Raw genomic sequence first — 20029 nt, 5'->3', positions numbered from 1 at the left:
GGAGATTACCATTATCTTTCTCTGAGGTTGAGAGAGTGTGGCTTCCCCAAGGTCTCCCAGTGGGGTTCCATGTCTGAACAGGGATTTGATCCTTGGTCTCTCAAATTCCTACTCCAGCACACAAATTACTGCACCATTCTTGTACTTCTGCTCGATGATACCGAGTGCCTCTTAGTCCAGCATCTTATTTTCCAAAGGATCCAACTGTATCTTATGGAAAACCCAACAAGGAGTGCAAGTAGTCTCTCCAGTTCTTTCCTATCTCCCACCTCAAGAGGAAATCAAGAGGAACTTTTACTCTATATGAATTCCCTCTAAAGTGAATACCCTGTAGGGCACCTATACCACACATTCCAACAGCTTGTGTGGAAAACATGACAAGAACATAGGAGACTATCATACAGGCAAAACCAGTGGTTAAAAAGGTATTTTCCCAAGAAAGTTGCGCGATCGCAGAAAAGATTTTCAGATGACACCATGATCTAAGAGGACTTATCCCTTCACTGTGATTTCACCATAGTTGTGCGACTTTCCTTGGAAAATGCCTTTTTCATCCCCTGAATTACCCCTGTGTGATCATCTCCATAGGAACTGCACCAGCTATACAAATGGCAAGTCCATTGACTTGCAAGGCTGTATTCAGTGAATGAGCATCTGACCACAGTCAGGCCATGTTTTGTGCCTTTGCTTGCCACTGCCAAATAACAGACTTGATGCCTGCTCTGAACATGTTGTGAGGAAGGAGAGTGGGAGGGAAGGAAAGAGAAAAACCAGAGAGAGAGAGAGAGAGAGAGAGAGAGAAACATGTCAGTTGTCCTGCCATATAAAGCTTGGATTAATTAGGCTGTTTAATGGGGCCTGACAACATTTGAAGCAGCACAAATTTCCCTGAAAGGAGGGAAGAGGGAGATGTGGGGTTGTTCTTCTCCATGCCTTCGATGCACTGTGCTAGCCAGGAAGCACAGATTCTTTTATTTTGTTCTGCACGCTACGAGGAGAAGGAGATCATTAGTGAAACAAGCCAGCTCATGCACTCCACAAGGTCCATAATTCATCACATGTCTTGGTGGGAAAAGATGCAAGCCCCTGTTTAGCCATGCAGCTGGTGGAGCCCATGTCTGTGGTCCTGCCATAAACTACTTCCAATGATCATGGCATGTCATGGGCCAACAAATCCTGCATTTGGCCCATTACTCTGGACTTTGCATTGGAGTAAGTCATCCTATTCCCACAGTGTGTTGCTGGCCAGAGTGTTAGGTTTCTGAGCCTCTGAAGGGGACCCATGATCTCAACGGGTGACTCCTGATGAAAAGGTTTTCTGCAGCTACGGTATTCTGTCTTTTAGTTCTCAATGGGTACCAGTAAGAAAATGACAGATGAGGCAGGAAGAAAAAACAACACCTGAGTTTCAAGTTTTAGAAGACAACCCTGTAAAAACCCTATTTTTGAGCCAAGCCAATTCTAAGATAAACAGCCATGTCTGGAAGTACCAAAAATGGTTGCTGTGTTTCCTTAAGGAGGGATAGGAAGATACTTGGTGAAATAACTCTGAACATGTGTGTGTAAAAATAATTTTGTACTGGGGTGGAAAGCCTGAGGTCTTCCAGAGGTTTTGTGACTTCATCTCCCAGCAGCTCTTGCCAGCAGAGTCAGTGGTGAGAGGATAATGGGAACTGTAGTCCAACAGCAACTGGAAATGTAGGAGACTCCTTTCCTCATTTCACAACAGCTATCTTCTCCATTCATTTGTTTATTTCTTTATATTGGACTGATATCACACCTTTCTTCCAAAAAAATGGGTGCAAAAAAGTTCATAGTACTACTGAATTAAAAGGACAGTGTCTAAAAAAGGAAACAAGATCCAACAGTCACACAGAACTGCCTCATAATTGAAAGACACAGTTGAAAACAACTAACCACATGATTTAGAAACACATCCCTAAGGCAAATACAGTAGCCAACTGGGACAAGCTGCAGGTGGCAACAGGTAGAGCAAGGCTACCTGAGGTGTTCTGCTATATCTCTTTAAAGAGTTCAGTGTTGTCTTCCTTGCTCAGAAACAGCTTGTAGTAATCAGTGAGATTTTAAAGGAACTTCTAAAGGAATCAACAACTGCCTTGTTTCAAGACTAAAATGGAGTGATCCATAGCAAGCATAAAGTTTAGTTCACATGCACGAGCATCAAATGATATATTCAGGAATGCAGCTATTTCCATGCCATCTTACTGCCTGCAAAATAAAGCCTATTTATTGATAAATCTTCCTATACGACCCCCTTCTTTCCTCTAAAGCTCATTGCTGACAAACTGGGAGGCATAGCTGGAGTTTGACAGAAAGAGTTAGATTAATGACTGGTTTTTTTTTTCTCCCTTTTTGAAGGGGAGGGAGGAGGAGGAGAGGGGAAATGACAACAGCTCTCACTGGGTCTCATCTGGTGCAATAATAAAGGATCTAACCTTGCCCTGAGGTCTCTGATATGATGCAGGGCAGCTGGTTGCTGGCAGGGTGCATCGGATAGTGAGCTGGGTGGCAGGTGGAGACCATCCACAAGATGATTATTTAACACTTCACAACAGAAACACAAGTAAACTGGGATGGACAGAAGAATAGTGGAAACAAGGTACCAGCCCAATTTCCTACATATTACTGCCAATGACTTTGCTCCCATAGAGATCATCACTACCTGTAAACAAAAAAATTGGGCTACATAGTCTGCCTGGACAAGAGCATTTTAATGAGCATTTTCTTTTTGATCAGACTACAAACTGTTGTGCATTAAGTGAGACAAAATGGCAAATAGAAACTAAAGGAGGTGGTAGCAGAGTTAGCTTTAATAGAGAAAGCAAGAGAAGTTAGGGGCTATGCAGAAAGCCCCAAAGAGGTGGCCACCAGCTGCCCCTTTTGCAGCCAGATCAGGGCCACAGCAACCACATGCTGCAGCCCCAATCTGGCCTTTGCAGGGCACCCTGCAAAGGGCATGATAGCTGTGGCGCCACAGCTTTACAGTGTTTCTTCAGCCCTGCGCCATGTGGATGCAGCACCAGAGAAGCCCTGTGATGCCGCACGCCATGTGGAGAGGTGTACGCTGCCCTGTGGGTGGAGTCGGACATGTGTCATGTGGACACTATGCCCCGACTGCACCCTCAAGCCAGTTTTTAAGGCTGGTCTGCATAGGGCCTTACTCTGTTCATTTCTTTATCTCCAAAAGCCCCAAAAGGTCTAATGCCAGTCCTGACATTCCCAAAGAGGTGTGGCTCCTACCCAGAATTGCTTCCAAATGGGCAAGGACCCTGAAACTAAATGCTTCCATCTCCTAAAAATGTGAGTCTGCCAGTTCATGTGCTAATCATCCAGTCTCCTGTGGGATGATAGATATTAGAGGGACAACCCTAGGATATTTTTTTCTGTCTGAGACAGAGGAGAAAGTATTCCCCTCCCACTCCAGTCAAATTGTGATACAGGCAATCCAGAGAACACAGAGGTCAAATGTGGGGAAGACCCTGGTGGTCCCCATTCTTGGCAGTGACCATCAGCACCTCAGAAAATATTCCAAGTGATCCAGACATGGGTGAAATTGACAAGGTGAGCAAAGCAAGCAATGGAGAATGGAAAGGAGGTGACAGAGGAGTCAAACTTGGGTTTCCTCAGCCTTAGAGTGGCTATTTTTGCCTGTCCTGAACAAATTGTAAATGATAGACACAGGCCAATCTGCTCTTCCATTTAACATGCAAGCAGATGCCCTTAAAAAGGTGATCCCTGCAGATGGAAAAGAAGGAGGAATGCAATAAATAATGCAGCCTGTTCAGTGCCACTTCTGAATTATACAGGGCAGCTCTCTCATTTGAGGTAGCAACATGCTAATTACCCTTTGCTGGCAAGAGCACCTTATTCCACCATCCATTCACAATCTTGACAGCATTAAGTATGTCCCTGTACACAGCTTTAATCACTAACACTGAGTTTGAGCAGCACTTGCTCTGTCCCTAATGGAACTGATGTTGACAAAATATACCTTGACATTTGCATTGGGGAAAGAAAAGTTGTTTCCTTTCCACTCCTCCTTATCCAGAGGCACAAGTGCTATCTGATTCAGAGGGGCAAAACACAGAGACTCAATGTCAAAACGTTACTGGGCATCAGATCAGAACGAGGGATAGCTCATATAAGAGTGTTTGACTGCACCCTCTGCTGGGCAAGGCTGGCATTTGGGAAGATGACTGGCAACATGTGTGCATGTGTGTGCGTAAGCGACGTGGAGCTTTACATTTCTCACAAGTGCCTTGAATGCTGTCACAGACTTTTAAAGCTGTTTGTGCCATATCCACAAGTGACTATTAAATGGATGTTTGTGTTTTTCTCCATTTGTAAACTGAAGGCATAAATGATATTGGTTCAAATTTACAATTGCTTTTAAAACGCCTCTGTTCTGATGTCTTTTCTGCTTTTTTTGACGCAGCATTTAAAAATAAAATATTTCACCCTAAAAAGCATTTTTACAGAATGATTTCCATGTTTACTCAGGAAAAAATATCTCTGAGTTCAATTAAAGTGACTTCAAAGTAAGGATTTACCAGTTGATCTACCAGTCTTATCCTACAGTCTAGTCAAAATAATCACTGCTGCCCTAGATCATAACTTAGGTGACCAGTTGGAATGATGTGCTCCCATTTCAATAAAGCCAAAAGCATAATAAAATCAGGGACTGGGGGAGAGAAGCAGTTAGCATAAGAACCATGAGAACATAGCACCCTGGCAACTATGCCAGAATGCAGCAATCCCAAAATTTCTTCACTTCAATGTTTCCACATCAGATGTTTCCTTGAAACATGCATTAATGGCAAAAATGAGGAGATGGTATCACAGAATCCATTCTGGCCCCTTTTCTACACATAGTACAGAAATAGGCCACATTTCTGTTGTGCAGCTTCCGTGATCCAATGGTAAGGAGGCAGCACTCCATGATAGCGGCCTAGAGGCGGGTTCCACTTGAGGCATCAAGGCCTTTGGCAGCCACGCAGCAGTGTGGGCAGCCTATAGTGGGACCATTGGGACCACAACTCCCAGGTTCCCTGGAAGAAGCACCGCATCACTTCTAGTCCTTTCGGACTCCAACTCCCAGGTCCACCTGGGAGCAGAAGTGGCCTGGGATTGGCCGGGAGGCCAGGGTGGGTGGTCCCACCTCACTTCCTGGCCTCTGATTGGCCAGCCGGCCTATAAATGGTCACATAGGCCAGTGCTCAGCGCCATTTTTCTTGCCAGCTCCCACTCTCCCTCCCTCATTCAGGGTTGGTGTTGTGCTGTCACAACTTTCCAAGGGTGACAGCATAGGTCTCAGATCTGAAGGGCGTGGTTTCCTGTGCTGCAGAGCACTTGATTGGGAGTTCCACAGGGACCTGTGGGTGCTGAGGGTCTAGCGATGTCGCCATCGTGAGGGTTTCATTGATTCAGTGTTCTCTGGTGACAAGAGACAAAGATGCACATATGCGCATAACCGGCTCCCAAGTGGATGGCATACTTTAAGCCGATTTCCCTCTGTCAAGTGACCAGGCAATTTGGTTCATTGACTAACATGGGTTGGTGGATGGCAAACCCTCTATGTTTATTGGCTGTAATCAATAATCTTGTGGCCTTTTTCTGCCAACTGGGTATCTATTGTGTTACTTCACCTCCCCCCCCCCTTTCCACAGCAAGTTGCTCTTTTGAACTATGATTCCTATCATCCAACAGCTGATTTGCATAGCACTACTCATTTTATATGTGTAGGCTTGATGAGAGTAGACAGAAAAAGATAAAAGGGCAGGAGCTAAACAGATGGAGAAAGTGAACCACAAGCCAGAACAAGCGAAAGTAGAAAGAGTGGGAAGCCAGTTGTGCTCAAGAAAGATGTGAGTGGGGCTATTCCTCCTCATACCAGATCAAAAATTATGGTATTTGAAGCTGCTCTTCTCCAAAGACAAAAAGCATATGCAACATAATTGAGCCCTGTGTTGCCTTTCAGAGTGTCAGGCTACAGGAATCTGTATGCTCACAGAAGACCACAGATCACCCACTGGTAGCTCAGTGACAAATGGAGTTGCAAAAGGAAATGGTAGATCACATGTTTTATTTCAACTCCCAATTTCTTTCTCCATGCCTCAGCCTGACCCACCACTTTCTGTGATATCTGGAAGTTCCTTTTGAGATTCACCTATATAGAGGGAGAATGCTGCCAAGATAAAACTCACTCACCCAAAGAAGGGAATCAAACTGGAATGCTGTCTCCAATTACTTTTGATCTTCCTTCCATGACCCTTGGCCATGATCCTGAATTTTAAGGCTGAAAAGGGATGAATGACAGAGGTGTTCCACTTTGAATACATACTGTATATGGAGGCCCAAGACAGCTGTGTTCCATTGTGTGATGGACTCTTCTTTATGGGCTGTGCAGATTGGATGCTAACTTGGAATGATTTGGAACGCTTACTAAAGAAAGTCAAGGAAGAAACTGGAAAGGTAGGTTTACAACTGAACATTTAAAAAAAAACCTAATGACCACAAATTAATTATATAACTTTAAAGCAGACAATGAAATAGTGCAAGATTTTCCATACCTTGGCTTAGTCATTAATAAAAATACAGACTACTGTCAAGAAATCAGAAGAAAGCTATGACTTGGAAGGGCAACTATGAAGGAACTAGACAAGACAAAGGGTACTCAACAATGGCTCCTTTTCATCCTGGAGAGAAGTCCCACAGGACTCTGTCCTGGGCCCAGTGTTATTCAACATCTTTATCAATGACCTGGATGACAGAATTGGGAGCATACTTATCAAATTTGCAGATGACACCAAATTAGGAGGAATAGCTAATACTCCAGAGGACAGGATCAACATTCAAAATGACCTGAATAGACTAGAAAGCTGGGCCAAAGCTAACAAAATGAACTTCAACATGGAGAAATGTAAGGTATTGCTCTTAGGGCAGAAAAATAAAATGCACAGATATAGGATGGAGGACACCCGGCTGAATGAAACTATGGTGGGTTACACACCGCCATTAAAGTACGGAGTCAGTCCATACTAGGGTTAGGAAGGTGCGGTGCTTCCGAACCTCCCTAACCCTAGTACGAACTGAGTCCGTACAAAATGGCGGCTCCCCTTCCACATGGGGGCCGCCATGATGACGTCACGACTGCTCCGCCTCTATACGGGGCAGCGCGGACGTGACATCGTCGGTCCGTGCCAGGGCGCTTAGTGCGCCCTTTCTGCGGACCAGGAAGGAGCTCCGTTTTGGAGCTCCTTCCTGGTTTGCGGCGCCGCTTTGCGTTGCTGGGCGCAGCCTTCAGACGGCTGTGCCCAGCGAAGCAAGGGAGAAAGGGGCCAAGCGGCCCCTTTCTCCTCCTCCCCGCCGCCGCGGGGTGTCCTTGGGGCTTGAAGCCCCAAGGACACCCCTTTTCAGGCTGCAGGGAAGCGGCGTTTTGCCGCTTCCCCGCAGCCTGAAAAGCGGCGGATCGGGGCCTCAGCGGCTGCCGTTCTGGCAACTGAGGCCCCGATACACCAGGGAAAGGGGCGGGTACAGCCCGCCCCAAATGGGCAGTCTGTAACCCGCCTATGTGTGAAAGGGATCTAGGAGTCCAAGTAGACCACAAGTTGAACATGAGTCAACAGTGTGATGCAGCAGCTAAAAAGGCCAATGCAATTTTGGGCTGCATCAATAAATGTATAATGTATAGAGCAAGAGAAGTAATAGTGCCACTGTATTCTGCTTTGGTCCCACCTGGAATATTGTGTCCAGTTCTGAGCACCACAATTCAAAAAGGACATTGAGAAACTGGAGCGTGTCCAAAGGAGGGCGACTAAAATGGTGAAGGGTCTGGAAATCATGCCCTATGAGGAACGACTTAGGGAGCTGGGGATGTTTAGCCTGGAGAACAGAAGGTTAAGAGGTGATATGATAGCCCTGTTTAAATACTTGAAGGGATTTCATGCTGAGGAGGGAGCTAACTTGTTTTCTGCTGCTCCAGAGACTAGGGCCCAGAGCAATGGATGCAAGCTCCAGGAAAAGAGATTCCACCTCAACTTTAGGAAGAACTTCCTGACAGTAAGGGCTGTTCAACCGTGAAACAATGAAGACAGCTGAAAGGAAGAAAAGACTTCATTTGAAACATAGTGATGGAGGAAAATTCTGTGGATACCATGACTGGCTAAAAAGACAAATAAAAATGGGTCCTAGAACAAATCAAGCCTGAACTCTCTCTTGAAGCCAAGATGAATAGACTGAGTGAACCAGTGTTTGTACATATCATGAGAAGACATGATTCACTCTAGAAAAGACAATAATGCTTGGTAAGGCAGAAGGCAGTAAGAAAAGAAGACCACATTCCAGGTGGATAGACTCAATCAAGGAAGCCAAGTCCCTGAGTCTGCAAAACCAGAGTAGGGCTGTTGATGACAGGGTAAGATGGAGGTCTCTCATTCATAAGGTCTCCATAAACTGAAGTCAATTTGATGGCAATTAACAACAACATTATGTACAAGCGATAATGTTATTGTATTTGTATGGAATGTTGTTGTTTTGTAGTGATGGAGTAGTGGGGACTGGTGGCTTCCATGTCAGTGGGGTAGTGAATCCCATTTAGATTTTAGTCTGAATTTAAAAGGGGCCATTCAAACCATTCTTATTTTAAAAATGTTTTTGGCACCTTGGACAGCTCCTATAAAATTCAAACTTAAACCAGGGTGGGATCTTTGTTTCCCTGACCTGAAGAGAACCATCACTAGATAAGAGGGAAATTAAGAGGGGTCATCATCCTGAAACAAAGCAAAATTGTGACACCCAAGCTTTGGAAAGCAAAAACATCAAGAAGTGTGTGTATACACACACAGAGAGAGAGGGGGGGGATTTACTTATGTTTCACCTCCAACCTTCCTACTTGCACATTGCCTTCTGTGAGTCAGCAGATTTATCCTTTGTTGCCTTATCATTAGTAACCAGAGTCAGGGAACATTTCCCCAATCATTTCAAGCCTCTAAGATGGAAATTAGTCAATATTAACAAGGCAGAAGGGCAAAGCCTGTAGCTCAGCACTGAGGATGGGACAGCTTTCATATTGTTCTGCAAAAGCAAGCAAAAACATTCATATTCAGTGAAGCTGAGTCTTTAAAGAATCTCATGATACTAATAGAGCTAAAACATGAGAGTATCTGTGTGATTTTCTTGGGTTATACTCAGTTAAAATGGCCAAATTTTACAGACCTTTGACTTCAGTCTAGCCATCTGCAAACAAGTCATTTTTTAAAAAATCCATTTTAGCCTAGTAGTTCTAGTAATGCATTTATGACATTTAGTTAAAGGAAGGATGGGCATCATGCAGCATTCCAGATGTGACAACTACTACTCCCATATTTCCTCACTATTGGTTATGATGGCTGTAGATGATGGGAGCTTCAATCTAGCAACATCTGGATGGCTGTGTGATTCCTACCCTGGGGTCAAAAGTTATGTTGAAATGATAGTTATTGTTTCCATATCCCTATACAGACAGGCCAAAATAAAGCTGCTTTGGGTCACTTTGAAGGTATGGTGTTTCAATGATGCATGCATCCTAAGAGTCTGGAAACTGCACCAAAGCTGCACTCCAGTCCTTAGGGCTGGAATGTGGCTTTGGTGTGGCTTCTGGACTCTTAGGACACATGTATCATTTAAACAGCATATTTGCAAAGTGACTCAAAGCAGCTTTATTTTGGCCTGTCTGTATCTACCTTACCTTTTTTTTTGCCAGAGTTTTACAATTATGAGATATCATTTGTTTGAGAGCTAGTGTGTTGTAGTGATTTCAGTGTTGGACTGGGACCCTGGAGACCAGGGTTCAAATCCCAAGTCATCCATAGAAAAACCCCTGGATGACCTTGGACAAGTCACATTCTCTCAGCCCCGAAAAAAGGCACTAGCAAACCCCATATGAACAAATCTTGGCAAGAAAGCCCCATGATAGATTGCCTTAGGGTCACCATGTGATCAGTGACATAACAACATCATTTGTTTAACTTCCTGAGATTTTTCTTATGTAGTATGCACTCTATGGTGGCTAGGTACATGGTTAACTGAAGGCAAAGAGAGGCATGAGCATGTTGGTAGCATGCCATGATCATTTTACAGTGGTAGATACCAGTGGTACATAGCAGCCAACAGTAGAACATAGCAGTTTCCAGCTGTGCCATTGGATGGAGCTAGCTGGATGGATGCCAGCACAATAGATTTCCTGCTTCACCTCTGGAAGTTAGATTGGATTATCTTTAATGCCCCTTCCACCTCTATGGTCCTATGACTATCACACCATACCAATTTTAAGGATTTCTGTAATTTTGTTAAAACAGATGCTCAATACTTTGCTGAAATTTCTCCAAAAGATTAGCCCAACAAAAAGCACCACTAGAGATCTAGCACTAGAATCCAAAGCAACCATCCTACAAACTATTTTGTGTCCATGATGAGGCAATTTGTTTCTAAATGGAGGGTAGGGCATGAGGCAACACACTCTTTCCCAGGGAGACTATTTGTTTTTACCTCATTGTTTTGCAGTGCTGGGCTGAAATGTCATAAAGACAGAAGAACTGCTCCCCAGGCTCTGGATAGAAACAATATTTCCCCAAATAGCTCCTTACTACCAAAACGATGCAGCGCTCTTCTCATTCCTTTGCCTCAATCTTCTTCCTTTTTTCCTATTTTTCAGGACCTATCAAATATCAGCCATCTCTTGGCATTTAGCTTTTATTGTTATAATAAATTAATCTGCAATACTATTTCCAAGCTTTTTATTGTTTTCAGATAACATGATGTTCCATCTCTTCCCCAAACCCCTTGTGAGGGTCTTCCCTGAAATTTATCTCATTTGTCTGCAAACGTTCTGCCCTAATGAAGAAATTTTGTGTACACACACACACACGTGTGTGTGTAAGGGGGGGGGGCTTTATTACTTTTTCAGTTTGCTAAAACATTAGTAAGGGAGGCTAGAGTCCAGCTTGTCTTCTATCCAAGCCAAGTAATAAATCTGCTTGGGGAATGTGAAAAGCTGCTTCGATGAACCTACTGAGCCCTTTGGGGAGCAACCAGCCCATTGTTTCCACTACAATCCAGTCATGGTGCCAGAATGCCTGGATTCACTATAAATCTATTTTAAAGTCCATTTCTTATCAATAGAATTGCAAAATAAAAGAACACTGTTTGCTATTAAAATGCTAAGTACAAATCATCAACCAGAAATTGTTTGTTTGTTTGTTTCATTGACACTACTTTTTGCATTGTCTAATACATGTTTGTTGCCCTTCTTGGCTTATTAAAAAAAAAAACCAGAGGGCATTGAAGGCGTGGTTAATACCTTGCTAAAACATGGCAAAATTCCATTGTGCCTGACTAAGGAGCTGGGGAGGTTTAGCCTGGAAAAGAGAAGGTTAAGAGGTTTTAGCTCTGTTTAAATATTTGAAGGGATGACATATTGAGAAGGGATCAAGCTTGTTTTCTGCTGTTCCAGAGACTAGAACCCGGAACAATGGATACAAGATACAGGAAAAGAGATTCCACCTCAACATTAGGAGGAACTTCCTGACAGTAAGGGCTGTTCGACAGTGGAACGCACTCCCTTGGAGGGTGATAGAGTCTCCTTCCTTAGAGGTCTTTAAACAGAGGCTGGATGACCATCTGTCAGGGATGCTTTCATTGAGATTTCCTGAATGGCAGGGGGTTGGACTGAATGGCCCTTGTGGTCTCTTCCACCTTTATTATTCTATGATTCTATAAGACCTCTCTGCATCCCACTGTATTGAACAACCAGTTTCCTATTTCCAGTATTCCATTTCTAGGCAAGGTACTGGAGTGTATGGTGACCTCCCAGCCCCACAGGATTTTATATGAAATTGATTATCTAAATCCATTTCAATCTAGCTTCAGGACTGGCTATGAGGCTGAGATAACTTTGATCACCTTTGCAGACAACCTACATTGGGAATGTGTCCCTGTTGGTTCTGCTGGACTTCTTAACAGGTTTTGCTACCATCCACCATGGTATCTTTCAGGGCTGCCTTTGTTGGGATAGGACTTTGAAGCCCCATTTTAAAATGGTTCAATTCCTTCCTAGAGGGGCAAACTGAGAAGGTGGTACTGAGGGACTACTGTTCAACCACTTGGCCATTAGTCTCAGGGGTGCCATAGGGCCTGCCTTTGTTCCCCATGCTATTTAATATACATGAAACCACTGAAAGAGTTTGTCCAGATGTTTTGGGGTCTGGGGCCATCCATATGCCAATAACGCCCAACTCTGTCTTTCCTTTGCCCTCAATCCAAGAGAGCTATTTCAGTTTTAAAACAGTGCCTGTCATCAGTAATGAAATGGATGAGAGAAGAAAAATTGAAATTTAGTTCAGAGAAGACAAAGGTATTCCTGATCTGTCAAAAGGCAGATCGGGGAATACGCATTCAGCCTGTACTTGACAGAGTTACATTTTCCCTGAAGACATGAGTTTGCAACTTGCATGTGCTCCTGTATTCAACCCTGAGCCTAGAAGCCCAAGTTTCTACAGTGGCCAGGAGTACATTTGCAAAATTAAGGTTTGTCTACCAGCTGTGCCCATTCCTAGGGATGCTGCATCTGGCCACAATAATACAAGCCTTAGTTACACCTCTCTTTGATTATTATCATGAGCTCTACACGGGGTTGCATTTGAAACTGTTTGGAAACTTCAGCTAGCCCAAAGAGCTTCAACCAGATTATTAACTGGAACTGGAAGCATACACTTCCAGTACCACAACAGCTCTACTGCCTGTTCATCCATTTCTGGGCACAATTCAAAGTGCTAGTTCTGATCTATAATGCCCTGCAAAAGTTAGGTCCAGCCTATCTGATGGACTATATGTCCACATATGAGCCTGCCTCTTGTTTGGCCTCTTCTTAGGAGTCATTTCTCTCTGTCCAATCCATGCCACAGATACATTTGGTGGGAACATAAGAGAGGGTCTTCTTGGTGGCAGCTCCCCACTCTTGGAACTCCCTTCCTGCTCTCCTTGCTATAACTCCATGGGCAGATGAGGACTTTTTCCCCCAACAAGTCTTTCAGGACTGATTGCTTACGAGGAAAGGAGCTTTCATAATGTGCTACATACTTGGTAATTCTATTGATAGTTTAATTCTATTTTTAGTTTAATTTCATTTTAACCTTTACATGATGTGGACTTCTAGCTGTATCAGTTTAAATTACTGCAGTTTTAACTACCTTGGGTCCTAGCGTTGGGGAGGAAAGATATAAATATAGGATATAGTATAATAATAATAATAATAATAATAATAATAATAATAATAATAATAATATTCCAGAAGAGTTCATGCCCTGGAACATAGGGCTCTGCCTTAACCCTTGGGTGAGAAAGATGAGCTCCAGCTTATCCCTAGACAGCATGGCAAATAGGGGTGCTGCAAATGGCAGACCTGGGTTTATGAATCATGCAATTCTCAAGATATCTTTAGACTCCAACTGCCAGCTTTCCTCATCATTGGTTATACTGGTGAAGGCTGATGGGAACTGCAGTCCATCAGTACTGAAGGGGCAGCAGAATTCCCATCTCCACTGTGATCTGCCAACTAGAACCACAAAATCATAGAGTTGGAAGAGACCACAGGAGCCATCCAATTCAATCCCTACCATGCAGGGATGGACCATCAAAGCACTCCCAACAGATGTCAATCCAGCCTCTAAAAAATCCCAAAGAAGGAGATTCCACCACTCTGTGGCAGTGTATTCCACTGTTGATTACTTCGCTGAGAAGCCCAGCTACCAACATAAAGGATAGGATCATGTTTCATTTGATTCCATCTTCCTTCTGCAGATGCTGGTTGGCAGGTTTTATATTTTTATTGACTTGATTATCTGTATGCACAGCACTGTGTACATTTACAGCTCATTTGATGACTATGACCTGTATTTGGTTGTCATGAATAAACTGATTCTAACATTTACAGCACTATAGAAATAAACAATAATAATAACAACAACAACAACAATAGTGAGTTACGTAGACTTAAATCCAACCTATATGTGTGCAGCTCACTTTTCTGATAATTCCAGGTATTGGGATCCTCCACCTTCTGCAAAGACCAACCCCCTGAAAAGTCACCTTTTTCATGCTGCCTGACTCCAACTTGGCAATGCAGTGGCTGGTGGAAAGATGAGGACATCTGAGAAGCATTTGGCCATCTTCCTGTAGGCATACTCCACTGACTGCAGCCAGCAGCTTCCATATCAGTGGTGTAAATCTGCTCTGGCTTTTCATCTAAAATTTCAAGGTGCTTTCCATGGTACTAGAGTTATTAGGAGGATTAAGGTTCCATACTTTGGATGTGTGAAAGTTGTATATGAGTTTGCACAAAACATGGCCAAACCATTCTCTCTTGATAAGGGTTAGAATCATAGAGTTATAGAGTTGGAAAAGACCACAGGGGCCATCCAGTCCAATCTCCTGCCATGCAGAAACTCACAGTCAAAGCACTCCCAACAGATGGCCATCCAGCCTCTGTTTAAAGATCTCCAAAGAAGAAGACTCCACCACTCATCAAAGCCGTGTGTTCCACTGTCAGGAAATGTTAATGTCTAGATGGAATCTTTTTTTCCTGTAGCTTGCATCCATTGTTCCAGGTCCTAGTCTCTGGAGCAGCAGTAAAAAAGCTTGCTCCATCCCTAATATGACACTCCTTCAGATCCTGGGCTATCATATCACCTCTTATCTTTCTCTTCTCCAAGCTAAATATACCCACCTCCCTAAGTCTCTCCTCATAGGGCATGGTTTCCAGATCCTTCACCATTTTAGCTGCCCTCATTTGGGCAGCTTGTCAACATCCTTTTTTAATTGTGGTGCCCAGAACTGGACACAGTGAGGCCTGACCAAGGCAAAATAGAGTGGCACTATTTCTTCCCTTGATCTAGACAATTAATTAACCCAGTATAAATGCCATGCTTTCACCCTGTGCAATCGTTGGAATCATTAGACTGGACCAATTAGTTATACTTTAGAAGAACTCTTCTCTAGCATTACTACTTAAAACACTTAGGGCATCAGACAGTTTCCACATGTATTTATAGGAGTTTCTCCTCATTCCACAAACAAGTGCTAATCTACTTCCTTTTATGCTGGATTAATTAACAGAGAGAATAATGAATAGAGACAGTTGATTAAGGCCAAGCAGTAGAGATTAGATTGACTCCACTGCTTAAATCATGAGTTAAGCAGCCTGCTCAGTGCCACATGCCACAGCCATGGCATGCCAAGAATGAGAAGGCTACAACTTATATCCTGTGATTGTAGCCTTTTTATCTAGTGTGACCTCCTATGGAGCAGGGATGAAATGAAAGGCAAGCTATACATTTAAAAAGCTAAGCAGAATAACAAGTAATTTGCATACACCCTTTATGAGCATCTGTTGCGTGTCATCTGCTACATTGTCAAGCCATAATAAGTAGACATGTTGCAGCTGTTTGATGATATTCTTATTCTAAAATTTCTAACTCCTAAATGTGCCAAACAGCTACTGGGCAGCTGCACTAGTGGGGGGTGACACTGGCGGAAGATCTCTCAAAGACAACAGGAGTGGCACCATAGTTAATGTTTGTTAGTACTGTGCAAAAGGAAGCACAGTTAATCCTTTTTTATTGTCTTCTACCATGAAAACCCTATGATGAGACAATCCAAAATGAAACAAGACATAGTGCGTGAAGGTGAAACCCCCAGGTCTTATGGCACTTAATGAGCTACTGGGATAGAGCAGAGGACACCTATGTGTAGCACTGTGCTTAATCATGCAAAAGGACTCAAGCCTAAAGGACATTCAGCTGTTGATGTGCTCAGATGTGAAAAGGAAGTTCAAAGGTGCACAACACACATTATAGGGACATAGAATGTGAGGAGCATGAATCAGGGCACCTAGATATAGTAAAACAAGAAATTGAATGTTTAAACATTGCAGTGCTTGGGGTGAGTGAACTCAAGTGGGCAGGAAAGGGGTGTTTTAAGTCAGATAATTACACAGTGGTTTACTCAAGAAATGAAAATGAAAAAAATAATTGGCAGAGATGTATCAATCAAAGGATATAATGCAAAGTCTGACTAGATCATATCACTAAGGCGTGTTACAGACTGCCCCTTTGGGGCGGCCTGTAACCGGCCCTTTCCCCGCTGTATCGGGGCCTCAGCTGCCACAACAGCAGCTTCTGAGGCCACGATCTGCTGCTTTCCAGGCCGTGGGGAAGCGGCAAAAGGCAGCTTCCCATGGCCTGGAAAGGGGTGTCCTTGGGGCTTCATGCCCCAAGGACACCAGATGGCGGCAGGGAGGAGGAGAAAGGGGCCACTCGACCCCTTTCTCCCTTGCGTCCCTGGCGCAGCCGTCTAAAGGCTGCGCCAGTGACGCAAACCACAGAAGGAGCTCCGTTTCGGAGCTCCTTCTCACGTGGCACGGTGACGTCACAACCGCGCCGCCTCATTTGGAGGCAGTGCAGTGGTGACATGGTCATGGCGGTGCCCATCTGTATAGGGAACCACCATTTTGTAAGGACTGGGCCTGTACTAGGGTTAGGGGCATCAAGAAGTGACGCCCCTTTCTAACCCTAGTACGCACTCGTCACATACTAGGGTGCCCGTTTGTAATGGGCCTATGACTTCAGGGGAAAAAACAAGACCAGGAACAAATTGTGGTCCAGACCATGAACTGTTAATAACAAAAATTAAAGTAAAGCTAAAGAAGAACACTAGACCAACCATTATGCCAAAATACAACCTGAAGAACATCCCCATAGAATGTAAAGATAATGTAAAAATAGATTTGCACTATTAAACCTAAATGACTATGAGCAAGAAGAACTCTGGGCTGAAGCAAAGAACATTGTCAGTGAGGAATTCAAAAATACATTGTCTGCAGCCAAAAAGAAAGAGAAGCATCAATGCAAGAATGATGAAACTTCAAGCAGTAAACGAGAAGCAAAAATAAAAGGTGACAGAAATAGGGTCAGAACCTTGAATGCAACTGTACAGTGACTTGTACACAGGGAAGGAAAAAACTACTATAACAATCAATGGAGAGGAATAGACGTTGATAACAAAAAAGGAAGAACAAGAGACCACTTCCACCAGATACAATCAAATCAAAGGTACAATCAAATCAAAGATAAATTTAAACCAAGAGTGAGAATGCTATACGATCAGCAGGGCAACACATTATATGACCAAGTACAAATATAAAGACAATGGAAACAATACACTAAAGAAATATATAAATGAGATGAAAGGATGACAGATTCATTTAAGGATGAACCATTTGAAGACAAACTTATGATTTTATAAAATGAAGTGGAAGTTGCATTCACAGTACCTGGGAGAAATAAAACACCAGAAACAAATGGCATACCAATCAAGTTGCTTCAAGCTACAGAGACAGAATCTACTCTAGTTCTAACTAAAATCTGTCAACAAATACAGAAAACAAAACAATGTTCCACAAACACTCAATATACATTCCAGTCCCCAAGAAAGGGGACAACAGGGATTGCAATAACTACAGGACCATTTGGATTAATTTCCCATGCAAAGTAATGCTCAAAATTCTGTATTATAGTCTTTTACCATATATGGAGTCAGAAATGGCAGATGTCCAAGCTGGATTCAGGAAAGGAAGAGACACTTTTCTTGATCATACTGCATACATACATTGGATAATGGAGCACAGTAAAAAATTTCAATGGAAAATCAGCCTGTGCCTTACAGACTGTAGCAAAGCTATTGTTTGTGTAGATCATGAAAAACTGTGGTCTGATCGTAAACAAATTTTGTGCTACAACATTTGGTTGTCCTGATTGTCCTGATATATAATCTGTACTCAGAACAAGACCCTACCGTCATGAAAGAATATGGAAACACAGAATGGTTTCCAGTTGGCAAGGAGTTCAAGTAAGGCTGCATTTTATTATCCTATCCCTTTAACTTATATACTGAACATATTGTACCAAAAGAAGGATTAGACTTGGAGGAAGGAGGCATGGAATTAGATGAAAGAACATCAACAATTTAAGATATGCAGATGATATCATACTACTAGCAGAAAATAGCAAAGACTTTGAACCATTATTGAAGAAAGGAAGAAAGTACAAAGGCGGGTTTACAGTTGAACATTAAGGGGGAAAATGTCCAAAGACTGTTTACATAATTTTAAGGCAGATGATAAAGATGGTGAAGGATTTTCCATACCATTTGTCATTAATCAGAATGGAGACTGCGGTGAAGAAATTAGAAGAAAACTTCTAGTAGTACTTGGAAGGGCAACTATGAAGGAATAGACAAGAAAAGTGTCAAGATATATCTTTGAATACTAAAGTTAGGATTTTCCATCCCATTGCATTTTTAGTTTTCTATGTATAATTGTATATGTATATGTATAAGAAGCTGAACAGTGAAGAAAGCTGATGGAAAGGAAATCAGCTCATTTGAAATGTGGTGCTGGAGAAGAGTTCTACAGATTTTGTTGTTCTGCTATAAAGACAAATAAATGGGTCCTAGAGTAAATCAAGCCTGAAACCTCCCTAGAAGCCAAGATGACAAAACTGAAGCTGTCATATTTTGAACATACCATGAGAAGACATGACTCCCTGGAATAGACAATAATGCTTGGTAAGGCAGAAAACAGTAGGAAAGGGGGAAGGTCACATTTCAAATGGAGATTCAATCAAAGAAGCCATGGCCTTGAGTCTGCATTGTATGAGCAAGACTGTGATGACAGGGTGACTTGGAGGTTTCTCATTGCTTGGGTCACCATAATCTGAGGTCAACGTGATGGCTGTTAACAATAAATGGAAGAAGTTAAATTTTGTGCAGGGGCCATGCTAATCTTCTCTGTATCATTCCAATTTTAGTATATGTGCTGCTGAAATGAGCATGAGAAACAAAATGCTACAAGTGGAATATAAAGGGATTTGATACAAGGCTGAGTTAAGACTGAATCAATCTTATAGGTTAATCAGGAAGTCATGTGGGTTTTTTTTCCTCACAAGAATGAACCAGAAAAGGCAAGAGAGGAAGTCAAGGTGTGGAAGGAAGAGTTATGTGTGGGAAAGTGTAAGGATGAGTCAAGGGTATGGGTATGTGAGAAGAAGGTAAGAGGAGGATAGGTAAGGGTAAATTAAATTAAAGGGTAAGAGAAAGTAGAAATGGAAGTGGTGGCAAAGTATGAAGGTGAGGGAGACGTGCAAGAGAAATCAGAAAGGACTGATTGTAGGAAGGATGAGGAGTGTAGATGAAAGAGGGTGACATGGAAGGTGATAAGGATAAAGTGGAGTCAGTAGAGGTGAGGGGATGTGAAGGGAAACTAATTGTAGAGGGTTACAGGAAAGAAGAATAATGAAACACCTTGAGTAGAAGGTTAGAGTTAACAGTGGGTATGAATCCAGAAATGTATCATGATAAGAACGCTATGTTAAGGTAAAACAATATATGGTAGATGCATGTTTGAAGACTGTATGATGAGTGAATATTTTATGTGAATTGAGGTATGTGTTTTTGTTGTATGATATATGGTTATGTTATTTTTTTAGTAGTTTAATATGGTTTTATATGTTGGAAATATTGTGAATAAAGATCATAATTTAAAAAATTAAAGCTTTTATCCCATTTCTTCTGATTTTTTAAAAGCAACTAAAATTACTATTACATATGCAGATGGGAGAAAATTAGACACATACTACTTAGAGGTGAGGGAGAGAAAAAGGATTTAAAATGTCAGTTCTGTCAACCAGAGGAAACTGCCATATGAGAAACTTAGCCATCTCATGTAGCAGGTTAGATCTGTCACAGTTCTAAACTCCCTTGGAAGAACAGGTTCTTCATGCTTAAGCATATAAGCTGTGTCACTGTATCAGGGGTAGGCAACCCTTTTGAGCTGGGGGCCGGGTTGCTGTCCCTCAGACAACTGGGGGGCCGAAGCCAAAAAATAAATAATTAAATAATTTTTAAAAAGTAATTAAATAAA

At 42.6% G+C, this 20029-nt stretch overlaps 1 pseudogene; it reads right to left on the bottom strand.

Moving 5' to 3' along the window:
* Positions 1 to 18849: 18849 nt before the first annotated feature.
* Positions 18850 to 18941, bottom strand: LOC149322086 (U6 spliceosomal RNA; annotated as a pseudogene).
* Between the last annotated feature and the right edge of the window lie 1088 nt (positions 18942 to 20029).

This window comes from Sceloporus occidentalis, unplaced genomic scaffold (assembly GCF_023333645.1).
Source record: "Sceloporus occidentalis isolate IW3139 unplaced genomic scaffold, rSceOcc1.0.p SCAF_1, whole genome shotgun sequence".
NCBI classification, from domain to species: Eukaryota; Metazoa; Chordata; class Lepidosauria; order Squamata; family Phrynosomatidae; genus Sceloporus; species Sceloporus occidentalis.
This window is presented reverse-complemented; position numbering and strand designations above follow the sequence as displayed.